Source organism: Suncus etruscus, chromosome 8, assembly GCF_024139225.1.
Source record: "Suncus etruscus isolate mSunEtr1 chromosome 8, mSunEtr1.pri.cur, whole genome shotgun sequence".
Lineage (NCBI taxonomy): Eukaryota > Metazoa > Chordata > Mammalia > Eulipotyphla > Soricidae > Suncus > Suncus etruscus.
In genome coordinates, this window is record NC_064855.1 from 100,119,532 (window position 1) to 100,143,344 (window position 23,813).

At 32.9% G+C, this 23,813-nt stretch overlaps 1 non-coding gene across 1 annotated transcript; it reads right to left on the minus strand.

Annotated features, from left to right (window-relative positions):
- Nucleotides 1–6,114: 6,114 nt before the first annotated feature.
- Nucleotides 6,115–6,246, minus strand: LOC126016614 (small nucleolar RNA SNORA51). The gene has a single exon (XR_007498404.1). It is a non-coding gene; the product is annotated as a small nucleolar RNA SNORA51 (small nucleolar RNA).
- Nucleotides 6,247–23,813: the final 17,567 nt, after the last annotated feature.

Below are 23,813 nucleotides of genomic sequence, written 5' to 3' on the forward strand. Positions count from 1 at the left end.
ATGGGGAGAGGTTGCCCACATTCACTCCATTCATTGCTTTTTGATGGCTGTTTGGGTAAAAACAAAAACAAAAACAAACTTGGATTGATTTCCATGAGGATGTGAATTTCACATGTCATCATGCAATTAAAAGGAAATGTCATGTCCTCATAATCTAAACATAGATTTTGAATTTTTTCCAATTTTAAAATTCTCTTATATTTAAGATTATGCATGATCTTGTGAAGTGCTTTATGTGACATTTTTCTCTGATCTTTCTTTATAGAAATACTAGGAATGTTTTGACTCAAGCCCTATAAAAGAAACGAGATAATTTTTTAAATTGTAACTGATTTTGAAAAACAATAACACCATAAGCATTAATAGAACTTGCTTTGGAACATGGAAGGGACTTAAAATTGAATAAAAATTAAAGATTAATAGCATGGTTTGCATTTGGATATATGACATATAGCACACAAGGAAAATAAAGTGAGAAAAATGTAATTAAGATATTAAAATCACTGAGCCAGAGTGATAGCACAGTGTTACCTCGTTTGCAGGCGGCCTACCTGGAATCAAGCCTGGTCCAATTCCTGAAATCCTTTTTGGTCCCTGGAGTCTACCAGGGAAGACTTCTGAGCAGAGAGCCAGGAGTAACCTCTGAGCACCACCAGGGGTGACCAAAAACCAAAAAAAAAAGAAAAAGATATTAAAGTCACAATTTTAATGGTGGCTGAAAAATATCTTTTTTGGAATTGTAACACTGCTTAGAGATTTCAAGACGGTAAAGAATCCAATTTTGCAAAGTATGTAGTGATGGTTTCTAGTTGTTTAGTTTGCATTTGTCATTAATCAAGGTTGATGTTCTGAGAAGTAGAGTAAAATCATTAGATTTATACTTGTAAGGTAGAAAGTGGTGGAAGATTGTTTAAAGTGGTGTGATACTTATCAGCAGAAGAGAGAAATGAGATCTTTTACTATATTCAGCAGATCAGAGAGATTTGTTCTACATCTTGGAAAAAAGATGATCTGGTAAAGTTGAAGGTGGGCCTAATAAAACCTTGGGGTTTAAGCCCTAGGAAATCTTGGGGGGCATATCTGCAGGAAATAGTCTGTCTAAGCCAGTTCAGAGGGCCAGTTTTGAGGGAGTTGAGTGTGGATGGATGAACTTGAAAAAGTGCTGAAAAGATCAAGTAAAATTTGGTTCAGACTAAATTCTACTTTAAAACCTGAGTTGATTTTTATTTTTTGATGAAGTGGCAATTTTCTTGAGGTGGAAATTATAATGTATATAGTCAAAAAATGTTGGGCTTTGTGTCCATTTGTACCTTTGTCTTTGCTCAGAAATAAATCCTTGTGATGCTTGAGGACTGACTGATAAATGTTGCCAGGAATCAAAGAAACACAGGTTGAATGCAAGGTAAGTGCTTAAACGATGTGCTCTTTCTCCATTCCAAGAATTTAGATTAAATATCAATTCTCTTAGACAAATCCTTACTGCCAATGATGTAGGAAATAACATTCTAATAAACATAAAAAAGATAGTATTATGTTGAATTTCCATAACCAATTAGAACACATTAATATACTAAACAGCACTAAGCACTTAAACATTGAGATCAAGGTAAAAACACTGGTGATATGAAAAAAAATAATACTGGGGGGAGGAGCAATAGAATAGTTGGTAGGAAGCTTGTCTGCATGCTGCTAACCTGGGATCAATTCCTGGCACATATATGGTTCACCAAGACAGCCAGAAAAATTCCTTAAATGCCAAACAAGAGGTAAAACATGAGCACTGCTGATTCTAGGACAAATATTTAAACATAGTTGACTTTTTAAAAAAATGTGATTCCATTCACTGAAATTCCATAATTGGATAAACACAGGACAACCAGAGCTCTCATAGTTACAATAAATCCCATGAATATAAAGCTTTTCAACATTAGTTATAAATATATGTAACAAGTTACATTATCATAAATAACAATTAATAAATATGTTTTACTTTTTACTAATAATATGATCTTTAGTGTATGCTCTGGAATTTTGCTTTAGTAATAACTCAAAAAGTAATACATAATCATGAATTGGCCTCAGGCATATAATTTGCTCTGTTGACAAGCATAGAAACTGATAATGCAGATTGAATCATAAATAATATTTTGAATTAATGCAGTTGCTTGCTTTTATATAGTTATTTGGATTTGGGGCCTTCACTCAGACCTTCTAAAATATGGAGAATCATAAGTTTTCTTTAATTCTCAACATCTATATATGCAGTGCCGAATAATAAATTAATGTATAGTTAGATATATGCATGACCTGGACTTTTATTGCTTACAAAATTGAGTACGACTCTTTGACAGCTAAGGTAAAGTGATAATAAGCACCAAACGTTTTATGAAAGGATATATTTTTATATATTGTTTATCCTCAGTTAAGTCAATAATAAATTGTTACCCAACACATTCGAAAGGCCTTAAATAAATTATTGAATGAAGCACTATACATATCACTGTTGATATTTGTATATAAATACATCATTTTTTAAATCAAAACTTAAGATTATTTTACTAAGTTATGGTGGATTAAGGGGTTTGAGAAAATATCAAGTATCATGGAATTTTTATTTTATGTGGCCAATTCCAGTTTGATGCCCATAACATGTTTTCACCAGAGTGTTACCAAATCAGATTCCTGGACATAGATCCAGGACTAATCCCAACACTCCCAACACATTTTTAATGATATTTCATTATTAAATAATAATACTTTCTAGTAAATTTTTTTCATTTTCAAAACTGGTTACTACATAGCTTAATTTTCAGCTAAAATAGGATTTTCTTATTTTTGTGACCATATTTCTTATTACCTGCCTATTGTATGCTATCAATAATAAAATGTATTAATAAAATTAAAATAACTAAAAGATAATCGCTATTTTTCTGAGCTCTAAATTTTTAACCAAATTTTTTTGTTTATTCAGTATTTCCTGTTTTTATTTAGATAATAAGAGACCCTTCAGATTTAATGCTTTTATTTAGACATTTAAAAACCCTTCAGGTTTTTATTAAATTATTCCATTACTAAATATAATATAAGAAGTACTATATTAATTTTATATCTTTAATTTTTTCTCTTTCAAAACTCTGTTTAGCCATATAACAAATTAAGTCACACTATAAATCTCATTTCTGCATTTAATTCATTATCAAGGGTATATTCAATTTTAAATTCTTTACTTAATTATCTTTTCTTTCAGTTATACTTGTTTCTGTTTTATTAGAATTCTGGAACTTTTTGTTTTCTGGTTCTAGTGGCTTTATGATCTTTTTCCTGCCCCTTTAACATCTCTTTTTCTTTTTTTTTTTTTTTGGTTCATCCCTCTCCCCGCCTCTCATTCTCTTTTTAGCTTGAATAGAAGGGTATTTTTTGTTTGTTTGTTTGCTTTTTGGGGGAGGACTGTTGGGATTAGTCCTGGCTCTATGTCCAGGAATCTCATTTGGTAACACTCTGATGACAACATGTTATGGGCATCAAACTGGAATTGGCCACATAAAATAAAAATTCCATGATGCCTGATATTTTCTCAAACCCCTTGAATATCAACCGTAACTTAGTAAAATAATCTTAAGTTTTGATTTAATAGTAGCAAGTATCCATTTCTAATAATAAAGTCAACCTTTACTCTATATATTAAAAATAAATTTGCCTATATTAATTTATTCATTAATGGAAACTATTGTGTATACTACTTCATTAACTTGAATAGCTGTTTTAGATTTTTTTCTACAAGAATAATGTTTTCATGAGTGAATCTTAAAATGGCCATTAGATTTCATAACCCAATTGGGTTGTGATTTTTCATTTATAATACTTCTATATTACCTAATATTTAGCCGCTTAAGACAACACAAATATTGTTGAATCACTCCACTCACTGTATTTTCAATTCCAGGTGGATGGATCTGAAAAGGGGAAAGGGTAGCTGTGAAGAATTAATAAACTAAGCCAGTCAGGAGAGAATCATTTTTTTTTTTTTTTTTTTTGGTTTTTGGGCCACACCCTGTGACGCTCAGGGGTTACTCCTGGCTATGCGCTCAGAAGTTGCTCCTGGCTTCTTGGGAGACCATATGGGACACCGGGGGATCGAACCGCGGTCCGTCCTAGGCTAGCGCAGGCAAGGCAGGCACCTTACCTCCAGCGCCACCGCCCGGCCCCAGGAGAGAATCATTAAGTTGGGTTGGCTGCATACACCAAGCCAAACTGAAATTTCTCTTTATTCTCCCAGTACAAATTCAACTGAGCAGAGGAGTGAGATCCAGGTGAACTTTTACATATAAAAGAGATAGATGAAGGGGCTGGAGTGGTGATGCAAGCAGTAAGGCATTTGCCTTGCACGTGGCTAACCTAGGATGGACATTGGTTGGATCCCCAGGCATCCCATATTGTCCCCAAGCCAGGAGTGATTTCTGAGTGCATAGCCAGGAGTACCCCCTGGTGTCATCGGGTGTGCCCCCACCAAAAAAAGAGAGATAGGGGAAAAGGAAAGAGAAAATGGGAGCACACCTTTGATTTGGGTAAAAGCAAAGGTTATCTAACAGAGATATTTGTTTTAAGTTTTTTATTGTTTTTGTTTTTGGTCACATCCTGTGATGCTCAGGGGTTACTACTGGCTATGTGCTCAGAAATTACTCCTGGCTTGGGGACCATATGGAATGCTAGGGATCGAATCCAGGTTCATCCTGGGTAAGCCATGTGCAAGGAAAATACCCTACCGCTGTGCTATCTCTCCCACCTCTGATATGTTTGTTTTAAAGATCTGAAAGAAATCTTCCCAAATTTAGTGGTTTAAAATAACACAGAATATTACATTATGATCTGGAGAGCAAATTGATAAAATAATGGTTTTAGTAGGAATGTATTTCTGTTAATTGTATACTGTATAGGCAAATATGCTTCCTAGTACTTTCTGACTCCTACATTGCAAACAATTTCTATGTCTTTTCTTTTATCTTTATACCTCACTCTATTTCTGTCTTCTCTTTCATGATGAGTCACCTTTTGCTCTGCTTTATTGATACTATCTACCTTTCCCTAACATTCCATTAACAGTATTAGATCAATCAATGACAGTCTACAACACTTATATCAGTATATTCCGATTTACAAAGTAAAAGTGACTAGTACATCAGAACATTTGTGATGCCATTATTTTGATCTTAAAATATAGTATAATTATCCAGAAATTATCACATTATATTAGAGCCATAACCAGCAAACAGACATGCAAAATCAAAACAGACATGCAAAATTTTATAATAAACAGAATAAAATAAATAATCAAGGTAGTGATGCAATGAAGGAGGCACTAAAACAAAAATGATGTAACAATGAGATCATATATGAAAAATTAACATTGAAATTAATGTATATAATATATGTGAGACATAGATGAATGTCTTATTTTATATTTTCAAAGTATATATTTTCTTCAAGAGATATTTTTGCTTTGATAAGTAGTAGACTAAACAAGCAAACATTTCTCTTAATTTCAGATGAAGGAAATGTAAATCCATGGTAAAATATGGAAATATAACTTCAGGGCTGGTGGCTACTTCACGAGGTGCCTCTGACTCTAGACTTTGTTCACATGCTAATTCACACTAAGTGTGTATATAAGGAGAAAATTGAGAGAGACAGAGAGGCGAACATACAGATAAAGAAAAGACAAAGATGAAGACAGATATAGAAAGAGGCCAGAGGCAATACAGTGGGGTGGGTAGGACACGTGAATTACATATGGCCAAATTGAGTGGGATTCCCAGCACTACATATGGTTCTTCTACAACAGCTAGGAGTAATCCCTGAGTGCCCAGCTAGGATCAAGCTCCGAACACCACTGGGTGTGACCACCCCCCTGAAAAACTAAACAAAAAATATAAATAGACAGAAGAAAGTAAATAAAGAGAAAGAAAAGTATCTGAGAAAAGAACTTTCTGTAAAGCTATCAGTTAAATCTCATTTGGATCCCTGAGGTTTATTTTTTTCCACAAATACAAGTTCCTTTGAAATAATGGTATCAACATATGAATCTGAGATGTAATTTCAGTCTCTATATTTGTTTTTTTTTGTTCCGCCATTCACAATACAGACCAGGCAAGGGCCTGGTTTGAGGTATATATGGGGAGCATTTACTGTACCTCCTCTTTCTATACAGTCAGTGAAAAGAACACAACCTGTGGTAATCATTGGGAGGCCTTATCTTTTTTTCTTTTCTTTTTTGATTTTATTTATATATAAGTATATATGTAAATATATATATATATATAAACCTTCACCAGTGCTATATTCCTAACACCAATATCCCAAGTATCCTTCCTCCCCACCCCACACTGACCTGTACTCTAGAAAGGCTTTCAGTCTCTCTATTTGAGCTTGTTCTTAAGTCAATATCCTTCTGGTAGGCATTACACTGCAAAAAACAAAAACAAAAACAAAACAAAACAAAAAATACTACCATATAATAATGACCTCAAAATGCTTTAAACATCATTCAAGCCAGAGGTGCATAATGACTAAATAATTTTCTGTTTCCTTTATAGTGGTTCACTCTAAAGGTACCTGTACCTTTTTGTAAAGGTTCACATTTCTTTTTCATTCTTTTTTTTTTTTTTGACTAATCTTTCTATCTCATACTGAAGTGGCCTACATTCTTCTTGGAATTAGTAAGAATTCTATTTTAAGACATTGTATTTTAATCTGCCTTTTAGAAACTATTTTACTTCACATACAAAATAATTCATTTCATCATCTACTATAAATTCGTATTGTTTTGGTTCTATAGTGATTGCACAGGGTAGGGCATTTGCTTTGCATGCTGCTGATACATATTGTACCTGGGTTTAATCTCCTGCATCCCATATGGTACCCAGAACGTTATTTCTGAGCACAGAGCCAGGAGTACCCCTGGGTGCCATCGGGTGTCCCCATCTCCAAATTTGTTTTGTTTTGTGATGCTTTATTGGAATTGGGACTATACCTCATTTTTCAGAACTTACTCCTGGCTCTGTGTTCAGTGATTATTCTTGGCATGAGTAATGGGGATCATACATTGTACCAAATCAAAGCAAATGTCAGCTAGGTGCAAAGAGTATGCATTAGCCATTGTGCTATTTCTCTTCACCCAATTCTAAACTTTAATGTTAATATGCTTTTGTATGTTAATCTAATATAGATACTATCTATATGTGAATGTCTTCTCAAATGTGAACTCCTGAAATAAGACTAATTATGTGCTTCCAAAATACAATGGTAGGAGATTCACTGAATAGATTTTCTACTGTTAAAAGGAAAGAGATAGTAAGATAAAAGGGGTGACATCCCAAGTGAGTCTCTAGAAATACAAATCCCATCAGATGTTAAAACATATAGATAAAAAAATATATAGATAATTATTGGGATTTGATGCTCTTTCCTTTAGACAGTCTCCACTAAACTGGACAAAATTTGGGCTTCTGGGCTTACTAACACCGAATCCATTTCTTATAGGTCTTTTCTTGAGATGCCCTAGGTTCCTGATCCTAGGTTCTCCCTCCCATAGTTCCGCACGATCATCTTATCCTCAAGATGTAGGGCAGACAATTTTCACCCAATAAAAACAAAGCATTGATGATTTCTGACACACTTTTTGATCACTTTTTTTATGAAAAATTCCATTTTCAGAGTTGAATAGTCTTGTCCTTTTAAATCCAAGCAGTCTGACCCCATTGCTTCATTTCCTCTCTTTCTACTACAATTCTAATCAGCACTATTTCTGCTCTTATGATTCTATCAAATCTTTTTCAAGTGGTACCTAACAGCATCTTCACTGTCCTCTTCAGAACAAGTGTTTTTATTCATTATATTGTCATTTAATCTTTTCAAATTTAGCCAGCACTCACTGAGTGAATTATTAGCATAACAAAATGTATAATTCAATAAATTACTACCTTATTAATGTGGTAGGTGGACAACTCAAGAAAATATTTTATGACATCATTTGCAATTCCTTAAATAATGAAAATTGTACTGTTCCTTGTTCTTTAAAGTTTCATAAGGAAAAAGAAGTGTCATAAAGTTGACTTTAGAGTGAATTAGAATTTCAAAACTTGATCATATAATCTCAAAGACATTTTATGGTTCATCCAGCATGTTTTAATAAAGGGAATATGACTGAGTCAAAATATTATGTGCTTATCACATCTATTTATATAATTTACTTTAATTTGGTTTGTAAAATGAAGGAAATAAATATTCAAAGGCAATCTGAATAAGGGCCAGAAAATCATACAATAATTAAAGTTAGATTTAAGTTTGAATCCTAGCAACATTTGTTCCCTCATGCACTGAGGGAAAGCTCTAATGGGCTCAAAGCACTGCCAGGTGGCCTAAAAATTAGTAATGGTGAAGGGCCTAAATATAGCAATTATCTCATATACTTAGGTAGGACAAATAAGGAAGAACTGCCTGCCTCGATATACTCTCTGAAAGCTCTACCTTTGTACCCCAAATAATCTGGATAAAATATAATGTATTGAATTAGAAGAAATAAAAGTGATTCTATTAATTTATATTAATTTTTTAAAGGCAAGGTTGACCATTGCAGACCATCAAGATCTTACTATGAGGTTAAATATTTAAATTTAAATTAAAAAATTAAAAAAATAAAAAAAGTATTTAAATTTAGAAGTTATGTAGGGGCTGGAGAGATAGCACAGCGATAGAGCATTTTCCCTGCAAGCAACCAAACCAGAAGGGACCCCATTCTATTCCTGGCACCAATATGAACCCCCAGCCTGCCAGAGGTAAGTTCTGGAGTGCAGAGCCAGGAGTAGATCTTGAGCACCACTGGGTATGGACTAACAACTCACCTACCAATTAATCAACATGTAAAGTTTTTATCTTTTGAAAAAAGAAGTTGTTGGAATTTTTACCAAATAAAACTATCTCCAAAGATTGATTTGAAACATGTATTAAAATAAATTAAAAAATTAAACTAAAAAACAGGCTATAACTATTATAATTATATAGCATAGCAATGTGAATATAGTCATGAGCATCAAATTAGGTCAAGTTCATCTAAATTTAAAGAATGAGGAAGCTATTCAAATATAAACAAAGGGTAGGTTTTTAAGAAGAATAAATCTTAATTTAGGTTAATAAATGGCATAGCTCACTAAGTCACAAACTATAGAAAATATTTTATAGTATAATTCCTTTTAGGCTTTCCTATAATTAAGTAAACCCTATGTGCCTCACTAGGATTTGAAATGCCATTTGAAAAATAAGGATTGACAATGTTCATGCTTTAGATGTATACCAGGGTGTATTCTTGTATATGTCTCAGTATATGTTGAATATTTTTGTGTTTGCTTAAACTACCTAATATTTTATTTAAATTTTAAAATTAAAAGAACTGGAAATTGCAAAGTTATTGGTAGATGAGCATTAGGCATGCACTATTCCAATACTAATTCTACTGCCATTGTCAAATGTTCTCGAGAGAATTCCCCAGGTACTCTTACCTTCTATCCACAACAGCCTACCAACTTGACAGTGATATTTCAAAGTTTAGTGGTGTAGTGAGATTTTATAATTACAGTGCTTGTAAGTCTGTGTTTTGGATATAAAGCAATACTACCCACTTTTGATGAAAACAGTAAGAAGTTTGGCATTCAGGAAGTTTACAGCAAAGAAGAAAAGTGCTTACTAGAACTTGCATCCATGCCTAGATCTAACAAAAATACATGGTCAGTAGAACTATAAATAAATTTATTACCATCACAGTTTAACATAAGACTTTATCAGGTTGAAAGGATAAAGTTCATCTGGGGACAGACATGAATTATTGGTGACCACAAAGGACTCTAATCAACTTCAATTTTTTCAATGGTTTCTGAACACTTGACAAGATAGAACAGAGTATAAAATGCCTTGTTCAATGATTGACACCTTATATGATCCCTTTGAATAAATGATCATACCTAATAATCCTTGAGCAGAACAAGAAGTAATTCAGGAGCACAGCTAAGTATGACCTCCTACTTCCACACCCCAAAGAATATTTCTCTCTTTTACTTTCTTTTTGTAGGGAGCTGGGAGGTGGGATCTAAACATGTCATGCTTAGGATTTACTCCAGCTTTGTGTTCAGAAATTAAACGTGGTGTGCTGGTTTGGAGACAAAATGTTAGTTGTTTGTACTGGTAATTGGCATAGAAAAGCCAATTTTTTTTAATACATGCATGCTTATAAAATGTTCGATACCAGTGTTTTATCCTCCATAGAGGCTTAGAAAGAAATGAACATGTTCAGGTCTTACTAGACTGAACTTACAGAAGTTCCAAATTTCTTTAAGAAACGTGAAAATAAAAAAAAAAAGATGTAAAGGTGTCTTCCTTGCAGGCGCTAGCCAAGGAAGGTCCAAGGTTTAATCCCCGGGTGTCCCCTATTGTCCCCCCAAGCCAGGGGCAATTTCTGAGTGCTTAGCAGGAGTAACCCCTGAGCATCAAATGGGTGTTGCCCGAAAAACAAAAACAAAATTTTAAGCCTAAAAGCCAACCTTGACCAATGGGAGATCAAAAGCAGTATCAGATTATTTGGTATCACCTCTCATAATTTATTACAATGTTGAAATGTTTTCATACATTTACTATGAAAATATTCATAGTAAAGTGACTGGGGCCAAGCCTGGAGTTTTGAAGAGCTATATTCATCTTAGTAATGTTCTTTATTTGCATATTTATACTTTGCTTCTTATTTTGCTTACTTGTATTGACTTTTAGTCTCTGTTTGTATCTGCCTAAGGAACGATTTGAATATAAAATTTAGACCAAGATTTACTTCAGAATTTGAAGTTGGAAAAACTCTTTTCTTTAAAGAAACTAAAATTCAAATGAAAGTATGTATAGTCGTATATAAATAGAAAGTGATGGCCTGTAATTTTTAGCTCAATCTTATATAATCTTTTAAAATTTATATGACATTATGACTGCTTCCTTTTTATTAATTGATACTACTCCATGGCTTTTATAATTTGTTTAAATGAATATTTAGGTTATATGATTAACTTTAATCACATAAAAATTGATTTCATTATAATAGCTCTCAGGAATTTTTATATTCCTATTTAAGCTATTATCATATCATTCTTATTATGAAATACTCATATTCTATATGCAGTCTTCCAGTTTAGCAATAAAACATATATGACTATTTTTAGGACCCATTTTTAAAATAATGCTGTTATTGTGATAACATATACATTCACTGTGTGATTAAATTAATCATGAGCTAAATAGATTCATATATATGTTAACCTACTTGAAATCACATAATATGGCAATTTAATTAAGCAATATATTTAATACTTTGCTTCTGTGTATTACAACCTGTATAGGTTTATTAAACTACATGAATCAGCATTGAAGATAATCATATATTTAGCTATTCTACTTGCTCATTGCAATAGACATTAGCTTCCTATTTCTAATTTATTTTTACTATCTGCAACTCCATTTTTCTAAAGGTAATATTGAACTGAAAACTTAGTTATTTTAATTTATTAATTGTATTTTATTTTCTTTTATGGCCTACTTTTAAAAGTGCTTATCTGACTCTTCCAATACCTAACTACAAACTGAGTAATCGTGGATTCTTAGCTTTCCCTATTATTCAGGATTGCCATTTGCCTACAAAATGAAAAGGCAAAACTGCTAGTTGTATCCCTTCTTGGCTCCATCCAGCACCAGTCAGAAGAAACCGAGGCATTTCAGCCATGGGACACTCTTGTTATTCAGAATAACCATTTTGCTAACCACTTAGAACCACTGCAAAGCACCTGACTGCATGCATTTCTCACGACTCAATAACTCACTATGAGAATTCAAAGGCATATAAACAAAACCATCTAATTACAAAAAAAAGTATACATGTAATACTTCCAGACTGCAAATTCATGCAGCCTTACAAATACATCTTCATGAGTCACCTTGATAAACAAAACAAGAAACACCCCTAGATAGCAAATTACAATAAGAAAAGCAACGTTAAAACCCGACATGCTTACTCAATGCCTACAGTAATCTTGAAAACTCAGTGTATAATAACCAGCTATATAACCTCTCTTTAAAGGATATTAGAGAGTACATGTTGAAGATATTTAAGAAGCTCAAAGAAACAATGTGATTAACATCCAATAAAACGCAAGATGATATGAATGCAAAAATGACAGAACAAGTATTTGGTAGGTGACATTAAAAACTTACTACCTCAGAGATAGAATAAGGAATGCTGAGTGAAAATTAGTGAGCTCCAAGATGAAATTAAGAAAAACGCAAAATATGGAAAAAAGCTGATTAGACAACTTATAGGATGAATTCAAGAGAGAACATATAAAGAGAGCATATATGAGACCATATCATTTTTTTCAGAATTATAGAAAGGCAACTTGGTAGAACAAAAAACCATCAAAGGTATTATTGCTGAGACATTACCAACTCTGTAGAGTACTTACAACCAGATCTAGGAGGCCCAAAGTGAACCAGCTAAAAGGGATGCAAATACGAAGACGTAAAGAAAGGTACATTCTAAAGAGAAAGATGAAAATCATAGATTCTTATAGGATGCTGAAAATATCAGCAACAGAGAAACAAATTATATATAAAGGTTAGTACTTAAAACTGATAGCAGATTTAAAACGAATAGCAGAGAGATAGCAAAGTGGGTAGAGAGTCTGCCTTGCATGCAGCCAGGATGGATGGTGGTTCGAAAACTGGCAAACCATATGGTCCCCCCGTGCCTGCCAGGAGTGATTTCTGAGCTCAAAGTCAGGAGTAACTCCTGAGCGTAGCTGGGTGTGATTCCCACCTCCAAACAAACAAACAACAAACAAACAAAAAATTGATAGCAGATTTGCTAAATGAAACCCTGCAAGTCTGAAGAAAGCAGTGGGATATAAAGAAAAACTTCAATGAAATGAATGCTTCACCAAAAATATGTTATATATATTCCATTCATATTTAGATAAAAGTATGAAAATTCATGGGTAAACAATGCAGAAAGACCTTTATAGACTAAAAGCCATCTTTATGTAAAGAACTAAATGGATAGCGCTAATTTAAGATGAAACAATCCTACAAATAAGCAAAACTCCTGAAAAAAGATGGCAAGATACTCTCTGATAATAGTCCCTCTCAATGTCAATGGGCTAAATGCACTAATTAAGAGACACAGAGTGGTAAGGATGGTTCATAAAATTGTACTCAACAGTCTGCTGCCTGCAAAAATACATATTTGATTAGAGCAAACAGACTAAAATGATGGAGGTCAATTTTGTCACTCAAGCAACTCCCTAGAGATGTGCAGTGGAACCATACTGTAACAGAGGACATAGCTTTCAGACTGAAATAATTTTTAAGAAACAGTAAAGGTTATTTATTTAGTTATTTTAGCTTTCTGACCTTGGGAACTTCTCTTTTATTGAATATTGTGTTTACAAATTTACTCATAATTAAATTTTAGGCATAGAATATTTATGCACCAATTCCACTACCAGAATCCTTCCACCAATGTTTGCAGAGTCCGGTCTAAAATCTCCACCCCTTACCAAAGTGCCATAATACATGATAGACCACTATTTCATTTTGTTGTTAAAGGTTTGAGTTTCATTATTTCGTTGTTAATTGACTCTGTGATTTGGATATTTAGTTCTGTCTTTTTTTTTCTTTATTTTTTTCTTTGTTTTTTTTCAGCCACAACCCAGTGACACTCAGGAGTTACTCCTGGCTATGCATTTAGAAATCGTTCTTGGCTTGGGGGACCATATGGGATGCCAGGGGGATCAAACCTCGGTCCACCCTGTTTGTGCCACCACTCTGGCCCTGATTCTGTCCTTTATTAATACTACCAATGCATAAGAGTCCCCTTGAAAAATTTCCCCAATATTTTTCATCTGTCTTTCTATACTCTGTTTCTTTCCATGTCATCACCATACCCTGGGGCTAAGATAGCTATAGAAAACCCATTTAGAACATTGTAAAATCTCATGCAATTGTTCTAAATACCACATATAAGTGAATCATTATTTATTTAATGTATGACGATACATCATGTATTTATCCTTCAAGTATTTGTGACTTACTTCATTTAACGTGATATCTTCCAGTTTCATCCATGTTGCAGTGAATTGTGTGATTGTATTATTCTTTAGAGCTATGTAGTATCACATAGTATAAATATTCATTATGTTTATATAAACATATTGATATATAGTATCACATAGTATGTATATATTTAATATGTTTATATATGTATATGTATATGTATATACTTTATATATATGTTTTATATATTGTATATATATACAGATATATATACATACCACATCTTCTTCATTGTCCACTATTCTTTGGACATTTAGTTTCATTTTAACTCTTAGCTATTTTATTGACTGCTGCAATGAATAATGGTGTGCAATATACTTTTGAATAAATGCTTAGTTATCCTTGGGATAGATACCCAAAGTGAAATTGCTGGGTCATATGCAGCTTGGTTCTAAGTTTACTGAGAACAACCATACTATTTTCCATAGGAATTGAGTAAGACAACACTTGCATTAGCAGTGGGTGAGAGTTCCTTTTCTACAACATCCCCTCCAACAGATTGGTCTCAGTATTTTTATTTTTGTTTTTGTTTTCTTAGGGCCAACACCTGTGACTCTTCAGGGGTTACTACTGGCTAAGCATTTATAAATTGCTCCTGGCTTGGGGGACCATATGGGACACCAGGAGATGGAACTGCAGTCAGTCCTAGGCTAGTGCCAGCAAGGAAGAAGCCTTACCACTCTGCACCACCACTCTGGCCCCACTCTAGGTATTTTTGATATATGTTGAATTGGAATTAGACCAGTGTTTAGATTCTTTCTTGTGCATTCATAAATTTCATGACCAATTTGTTTAACTACCCCATGTTTTACTGCCATTTGAGAATGGTCAGAATAAAATTACTAACATTACATATTTGTGTAACAATTTTAATCACCTTCAAAATACAGATTTTTACAGAATTTTTACATAGAATTTTACAAAATTAAGTCCTGTTAAGTAAGAAAAAATTGTCCTTACCTTTTATAATGTCTGGTTGTTTTAGATAGTATCAACTTACCTATGTTTTTAAAAGATACGTAATTTGTCTTACCCAGGAATAATGTTATGATTCAAATATAATGGATGAAGTTTCACAAGCTGAATAAATTTTCAAGAGAATTTCATTTAACGTTATTTCTTAATTAAGCATTCTCTTAACATTTTTATGTCTAGAGAAGGCTTTTATAGAAATTGTAAGTTGTACTTATTTCTCAAGTTAATTGTCAGTGACCCTTCGTTGACTAGAAATTTTATGGTTCCTCCTTCCACTAAGGAATTGGGTAAGAAATGGTGATGCTATCTACTTAATGGATGAAATGTTGTAGCTGAAATCGTGAAGGCAAGAAATTTGAGAAAATTTTCACAGATGGCATATTGGCTATATTTAATGATCAGTTTCAGATTGTTTCTATCTGAAGACATCTAAGATTCACATCTAAGAGGCATAACTCATTATCCATTTCAAAGAAAGGTTTTGGTGAAAACTATTTGCTCCACTTCAAAGTATTTTGTTTAAAAAATTTGCCTCCTTTGTTTCATGATTTACTACCAGGTCATTTTTGCCTTGCTAACAGGCTTTCTTTCAAAGATAATAGGAAAATAATAGGGTCCTTATTTGACTAAAAAGTTCAAGTTTGTTAGTGGGTGGGTGGCTAGGGGACAACAAAGAATTCCTTTTTCTTTTCAGTTGATCAGCAAAGCATTAAATTATGTGTAGCTTGTCTTCATCATTCATTTAATTTCTTCATTTGCACTTTGAAATAAAATTCTGAGCACTCTTCCAAAGTTAGAGAATAAAGTTATTTTTTCCAGGGGAAAATAATCACAGATGTGATAAAAATTATTCATCATTTGGCAAACATTTTCAATCAGTTAAAAATAATTCTTAATTCAGGTGCAAGGATACATATATCTGCATTCAACGGTTATGCATTTTTCCAACTAATAACTATATCCTAGTTTTTCCATGAAGGAGTGTGACTGGCAAAGAAACTTGTTTCCTGAGCTATGGAACATTCACAGAAACCCTGAAAATGTACAAAATTTGTGACTAAAGAAGAAATCATGGCATAAAATGGGGAGGAGAATAAAAAGGGTACATATTTCCATGGTGCCAAAGTTGAATAAAATCACATGAAAGAATTCACTTCTTTTGAACAACTGGACACTGTCACAGTGGACAGAACATTGTTAAAAAATAAGACATTCTCATTTTTCTTTTCCATAATTAACTTGGTCCTTCATCTTGATTTATACTAGAATAGAAAAAAATGTAATAAAAATGAGTACAAATAAAGAAGTAATTATTACATACCAGGACCAAACAGATATATGAACACTAATAGTAAACTAGACAGAGAAGACCACTTACTCTAGCAGCCCAGGGGGTGATGATGGGATATGGGTTGTAGGAAGGGGAAATGGGGGTGGAGGGAGGGACAAATTTGTGTGATGGGTATTCCCCTAGAATTCAATGTTAGTAGTTACCTAAAATACTACTTGAAAGATATGTAAGCCAAAATGGTGAAAATAAAAATAAAAAAAAAAAGTAATTACAGGGGGCCGTGAGGTGGCACTAGAGGTAAGGTGTCTGCCTTGCAAACGCTAGCCAAGGAAGGACCGCGGTTTGAATCCCTGGGTGTCCATAGTGTCCCCCCAAGCCAGGGCAATTTCTGAGCACTTAGCCTGAAGTAACCCCTGAGCATCAAATGGGTGTGGCCGAAAAAAAACCTAAACACAACAAATAAAGTAATAACAGGTTAAAAACAATTATAGCTCAGGAAACAGAAAATGTTAAGAGTATTCACAACGTAGGTGTAAAGAAATTAATGCATGACTTTAGAGGTAGGGCAGGTCATGTGCTTGACCCATATAATTACATTACCTCACACAAATTATATTAATTTTCATAAACAAATATTTACATAGACATGAATTTTGACTTCTTAAAGCAAAATTAACATCCAAATAGACAGATATATGTGCTTTATACATTAACACTACATGAATTTATATTATATTATACTATATAAATGCCTATAAATATATGGTAAATAAATATATATAACAGAGAGTATATATTATCTATTTTTTTATATAGTAGTTTTTCAGCAAAGCAGTTTTACTATTTTTGTTTGTTTTTGGTGGGCGACACCAGGGTGATACTCAGGGGTTTACTCCTAGCTATGCACTCAGAAATCGCTCCTGACTTGGAGACCATATAGGATGCCAGGGGATCAAAACGTTGGTCTGTCCTAGGCTAGTGTATGCAAGGCAGATGCCTTACTACTCTATGCCACTGCTCCAGCCCCAAGGTTTATTTGTTTTAAGAAGAAAATATTTATTCACATTACTGCAGGTTAGGTGATTTTCATTAAAGAAGTAAAAAAGAAAACCCATTTCCTCTTTCTGGGGCACTAAGGATCTTACAGACTGAAAATAGATGCTTATGTCATCATCTTAATGTTTTATGTATAAAATAGAAGAAGATTCAAAAGAAAAAAATGAAACAAAACAAAACATTAGGGTGTTACTGTGAAGTGAAGCAACAGAAAGATTCTTGAAGCCAGAATGAATATAGACACTTTTACCCCTCATGATGGTAGGTGCAGAGAAATATACAAAAAAGTATAGAAGAAAAGCCTTATTCGATTTTCCTGGTAGCTAGGATCATTATCCTAGAAATGTAGGATTTTACACTTAGAGTTTAAACAAATTATTGTTTTTGATTGTAATCTTTCTAGATGATTGAAAGTATTTGGTACTAATCCTTTCTGCTTATTAATTTGACTTGTGCATATTTTCAATGGTGAGAAGTAGGCTCTTGGCCGTATGCTTTCTTGATAGGGAACATCCAATGCTAGATATAGAACTGAAAGCAAGTACCTTAGTTCTATACTATTTATTGATCCTGGCTTCTACATGTTAATATATGGTAAAAATTAAATGTATGACATGACCTATATAAAATTGTGCAAAATAAATAGGGAATTCAAACATTTTTGAAAATACTAATTTTACAATATGTAACATAACATTGGTAATTTAAACTGCTTTAAGTCTATAATTCAAAGGTGTTAGCACCATTATAGTCTGTAATTATCACCCTTTGTATTTTTAGAATTTTATCATCACATATTGATATTTCCTTATTTCAATGAAAATCTAAATCATCTAAAAGAGTTTTAGTGCATGAGAGGGTTTTTCCTCATTTAGGATTCTCCAAAAGCTCAACCTCAGTGTACCCCAGATGGGACCCGAAATAATCTAATAAAGTTTTAATAATAATAGGCATACATTACATTCTCAAAACATCTGCAGATAGCTTAAAATCAGAACCAATTGACAATATTGTTCTATTTCATCTTCTATTTCTGAGTTAAGGATTATTTTGAATTACCACACATAACTAATACACACTTTTCAAAATCATTTCTAGGTTTTTAATATTAGCATAATTTGTAGGATTTCTCTTTATGGATGGACAATTTAATATATATGTAACTTGTATATATACATACATTTATTTCTTATATTATAAATGAAATTTTATTTTTAGACCATTGATTAAATTGTTAGATAATGTCACTGGCTTTTGTGGGTAACACTTATAATTTTGCCTGATAAATATTTTATTGAAATGAGAGAAATCACTAAAATAACTATAACAACAATAAAACCATTATTTTCAGATAACTTTGATATTTTTTGTGGGATCTCATAGTTACTTGTCTTCTTCATATGTTAATAAAACTCTATCAACTGTATATTAAGCATTATTGTACATGATGTTTGTTTAAAATGTAGTGTCAATAAATCATTCAATTCTCAGATGAATAGAAAGATCTTTAAAAATGGAGTTTGTATCAGTTATTAGATACACTTTTTCATAGAAACAGATTATCTTGAGAATGAGGTTGGCAATTTTGTCTATTATTAGAAATACTCAGTCATAAATGATATTACAAAAAGTGATTGAAATATGAGCTGAAACGATCAATATTACCAAAGGCCCTTGAAGGCACACAATTCATCTTCAACTCATTGTGAAGAGCTGTTATGACAGAAAAAAAAGCATTCTAGTACTTTTATTTTCTAATATAAAAAATTATCCTGTTTATATGTTATTATTAGGTTTAATACTTGAACGTTTTGGAAAAGTCATCATAGATTTTTATGAAGTGTTAATGACAGCTATTTAAAGAGGATCCTTAGTGAGATATTTGTTCATGTGTATATATATAGGCACCCTAATGGAAAAGATAACTTCCAAAAATCTTGATAATACTTTTACATTTTCACAAGTCATTGTCAGTAGATTTTATGTCAAAATGAGTTATATTAAACACAATATTTTTATATATACTTGGAAAATCTGCCAAAAGTCACATCATTATAGTTGAACATATGAATATATTGGGGGAAAATTCTCCTATGGTTTCTAAATGTTCTACAATGTTCCTAACATTCTGGAGTAAAGAAACTAACAAGATACTCAACATAGCTTCACTTAGTTTTATTTTAATATCATATTTTACATGGGAAAATTACCTGTGGTGTTCTATAAAGAAACTTTATGTTATAGAAGTTAAGACAAAAAGTTAAACATGATATATAATCAAATTTGAAACTGATAGAGATACATCACTAACTTTGACTAATACTGAATCTCAAAATTTGAAGATTCTAATTTATTTTTTACTTTTTATTCAATGTATTATAATTTACAACTTTATTCATAGTTAAGTTGTAGAAATGCAGAGTTTCAACACAAATCCCACTGCTGTTGTCATTTCCTTCCATCAACGTTCCTAGAGTATATCCCATACCTTTCTCTTTCACCCAGTACACCATCTTAGCAGACTCCTTTATAAGCTTCGGCCACATGTAACTGTTGTTAACGTTGTGGTTTGGATATTTAGTTTTGTCCTTCCTTAGAACAAAAAATATATACCCAAATCTCAGTGACTCCTGTTTACTTTAATTTTACATTTGTTTTTCTTCACTTATTGTCTATGACTTTTCTTCTCTGAGCAAAGAATTTAAACCTTGGCATTTCTTCATGCAGTTATTCTAAGTATTACATAGAAATTATATTATCTTATATTTATTTATTTTATTTTTTTATTTTGGTTTTGGTTTTGGGTCACACCAGCAATGCTCAGGGGCCACTCCTGGCTCTAAACCCAGAAATCACTCCTGGCAGGCTCAGGGGACCATATGGGATGCCGGGATTCAAACTGCTGTCCTTCTGCATGCAAGGCAAATTTCTTTACTTCTATGCTATCTCTCCGGCCCCATTTTTAAATAAATTTATTTAACATATCCTCCAGGTCCACCTACATTACATGACTGCATCATTCCTTATAGTTATGTGATACTCCATTATATAATTACCACATCTTCTTGACCCACTTGTCTGTTATTGGACATTTAGTTTGATTCCAACTCTTCTTAGGTATTTTACTTACTACTGCAAAAATATCAGTGTGCATGCATACATCCATTTGGAAAAGTATTCTTCTTTTGTTCTGGGGTTACAAAGCAAGATTTTACTATATTTCAATATATTCTTATTATTCATTTAATCATTGTTCCCACATTAAAATAACTTTTACTATACTTGTTATTTATTACATAGCTAAAAAACATATGTTGAAGTTCAGAAACACTTTTAAGTTAGCTACAAAGGCAATAATAGGATACCTTTTACAGATTTAACTTGATTCCTTCTTTGGACTTTAGTTAATATGTGCAGTAGTTTTAAACATAGTATAATAATTTTGTAGAAGTGGGAAGTAATATATTTTTATCTTCTTGAACCAACCCTAATTATAACCAAAGCCTTAATATATTATCGGGCAATTAATGTTAAACCTTTATAAATTATATTACCACTCTGCTCAAGGTCACCCTGTTTATTGCAGGACTAGTTCAGTTATTTTAATTGAAGTCATTAAAAGGAGTAATATAATAAAGGTTGTTGAGTTTTAAGAACATATTTCATTTGGTATACAAATACTTTTTACATGGCATATTATTTAAGATTTGTTAGCCAAAAATGTATATAAAAAATAATGAAATGAAATGACAAATTAACTTAATAAAGTTCAGGTAACTTTCAGAAATTACTACTATACCTATCTATCAGTCTCAATTATTGTCATTTAAAAAGGTATCTGTTGCTAAATTCAATTTTTTTCAAAAATGACTTAATTTAACGGATATTGCAGAAAGAAGTTTTTTAATGAGTAACATGAAATTAACAATGAAACCATCATCGATCTCTGATGTGAATAGTTTTTGTTATTTTAAATACCGGTCTCGCAAATACCTTTGCATGGATGCCTTCAGTAACTTTATATCTTTAAAAGGGCCAAAATTTACAATGAGTACAATTAGTTTTCAACAAATAAATAATTTAATTATGGCATATATGTAAATATGGAATTCAATAAGCCGAGTTTAGGAATCACTCCTTATTCTCATCGACCATAATGCAGTGCTACAAACAAACCAGAAAGGGGGCCACCTTCAGAGATAAGCACCAATACCTATATACTTGTTCTTCCAAATACTCAGGGATTAGGAAAAGTTGTCAGCTTGATTGCATCCCAGCATAACTAATTTTTCTAATTTTATTTTAACAGTTATGTTCATGACTTCAAAGTACAAATACTAATTTTAATAAAATTATCATTATTTTATTTTTAGTCACTACCTGGTGGTGCTCAGGGTTTACTCCTGGCTCTGTGCTCAGAAATTGCTCCTGGCAGGCTCAGTCAATGCTGAGAAATTGAGAGCCAGGGTCTATCCCTTGTTGGCTGCATGCAAGGCAACTCCCTACACTGTATTATCTCTCCAGTTCCTGAAATTATTTTTAATTATGAACTAAAAGATTACATATAGTATTTTAACATGCCCAAAGATTGACACAAAATGTGAATAAAATTTTTTGAATTTTAAAAATACCTTGAGTAAGAAACTTATTGCTGAATTTCTAACAATAGATTCTATTTGGGCAGGGGTCCAAATGTAAGATTTGGAAGCCAGGTTTTATTAACGATGTAAGGGAATCAAAGAGTGTAATTAATTATTATGTCTTCTCCCATTAAGAATAGAAAATATTTTCACTTCCATTGAACCTGAGCTGACCCTGTATTATAATTTATAGAATTTGGCATAAGTGATCTTCCTTAACTTTTCAGTTAGTGCTTAGAGTAATCATCAGATTCTTGTTTTGCTTTTGCAATCTGAGATTATCTAATAGAAGAATTTTAAAATACAAAGTGAAATCACAGGGAAATAATGTTACTTCATGGGTGGGGGACAACCTGTTTTTAGGGCCAAGGGCTTTTTTTTCTTTCTATTTTCCCCAACATATGCCTGCATCTATCAAAAAAAACTGCCAACCCCCCTTTTATTCGGTTGGAGGCATCTGCCTTTTTCTTAAAACCTTTGGGCACAAATTACTTTAGTTTACCTCATATTTCTGCATTTTTCTTTCAAGTAAAAAGGGAGAGTTGTTGGATTAATTGGTTTCCATTATTATCAAATATTTCTTCTTTTGTTGGTGTATTCTACTCATTGGAAGAAAGCACCTTTGGATTGAAGCACCATTTGAAATGGTGCCTTAGACTACCTATTCTCCACCCATTTATGGTCTTTGGTTTCCCAATAAAGCCAACATTTCTCAGGAGGAAAGTGCTTGTGGGTTCAGTTTTTCTGTGACTGAGCTCTTTGCTGGCTAGGAATGAAAGGCTTGCTGTGGACCAGTTTTATATCCTTAATCATGGTTAGATTATATTCCTGGGTCACCTTTTGCTTCCAGACTATGTTCCCCCAATACCCTGGGTTTGAGGTATGGAGGCTTCTGGTTTCACAGTGAGAGGTGATGAAAAATATCATACTTATAATGATTACAACAATTATAAAATAATACAAAATAAATTGATATGTGAATAGTTGAATCATCAGGTGAAGTTACTCAATATTATTAAAATTGCCTACTTATAAAGACACTTTTTACTTCTCATTTATAAAAATTAATATAAACATCATACTTAAAATAACAATGTATGTCATACAAAAACTTAAAGTTAAAAGATGTTAAAAACAGAAAAAAGTAGTGAAGTTGAATATTTTTAATAAAGGGAATAAATAGGGCCCAGGCGGTAGGGAATTCACCTTGCACGCAACTGACTCAGGATGGATTGCAGTTCGATCCCCTGGCATCCCATATGGCTCCCCAAGCCAGGGAGCGATTTCTGAGGTGCATAGCCAGGAGTAACTCCTGAGCGTCACTAGGTGTGGCTTAAAAACAAAACAAAACATGGGGCCCAGCATGGTGGCACTAGAGGTAAAGGCCTTGCCAAGCAGACGCTAGCCTAGGAAGGACCTGGGGGGGTTCGATCTCCCAGGTGTCCCATATGGGTCCCCCAAGCCAGGAGCGACTTCTGAGCACATAGCCAGGAGTAACCCCGGGTGTGGCCAAAAAAACAAAAACAAAAACAAACAAAACGAAAAAAAAGAAATAAATCAAAGGGGATTGTAGTTTATTAAACATTTTATGGGATTAATAGGTTACTAGCGACCCTACCCTGATTGTGATTGTGCCCTACCCTAGGGTGTGACCTGGCATTCTG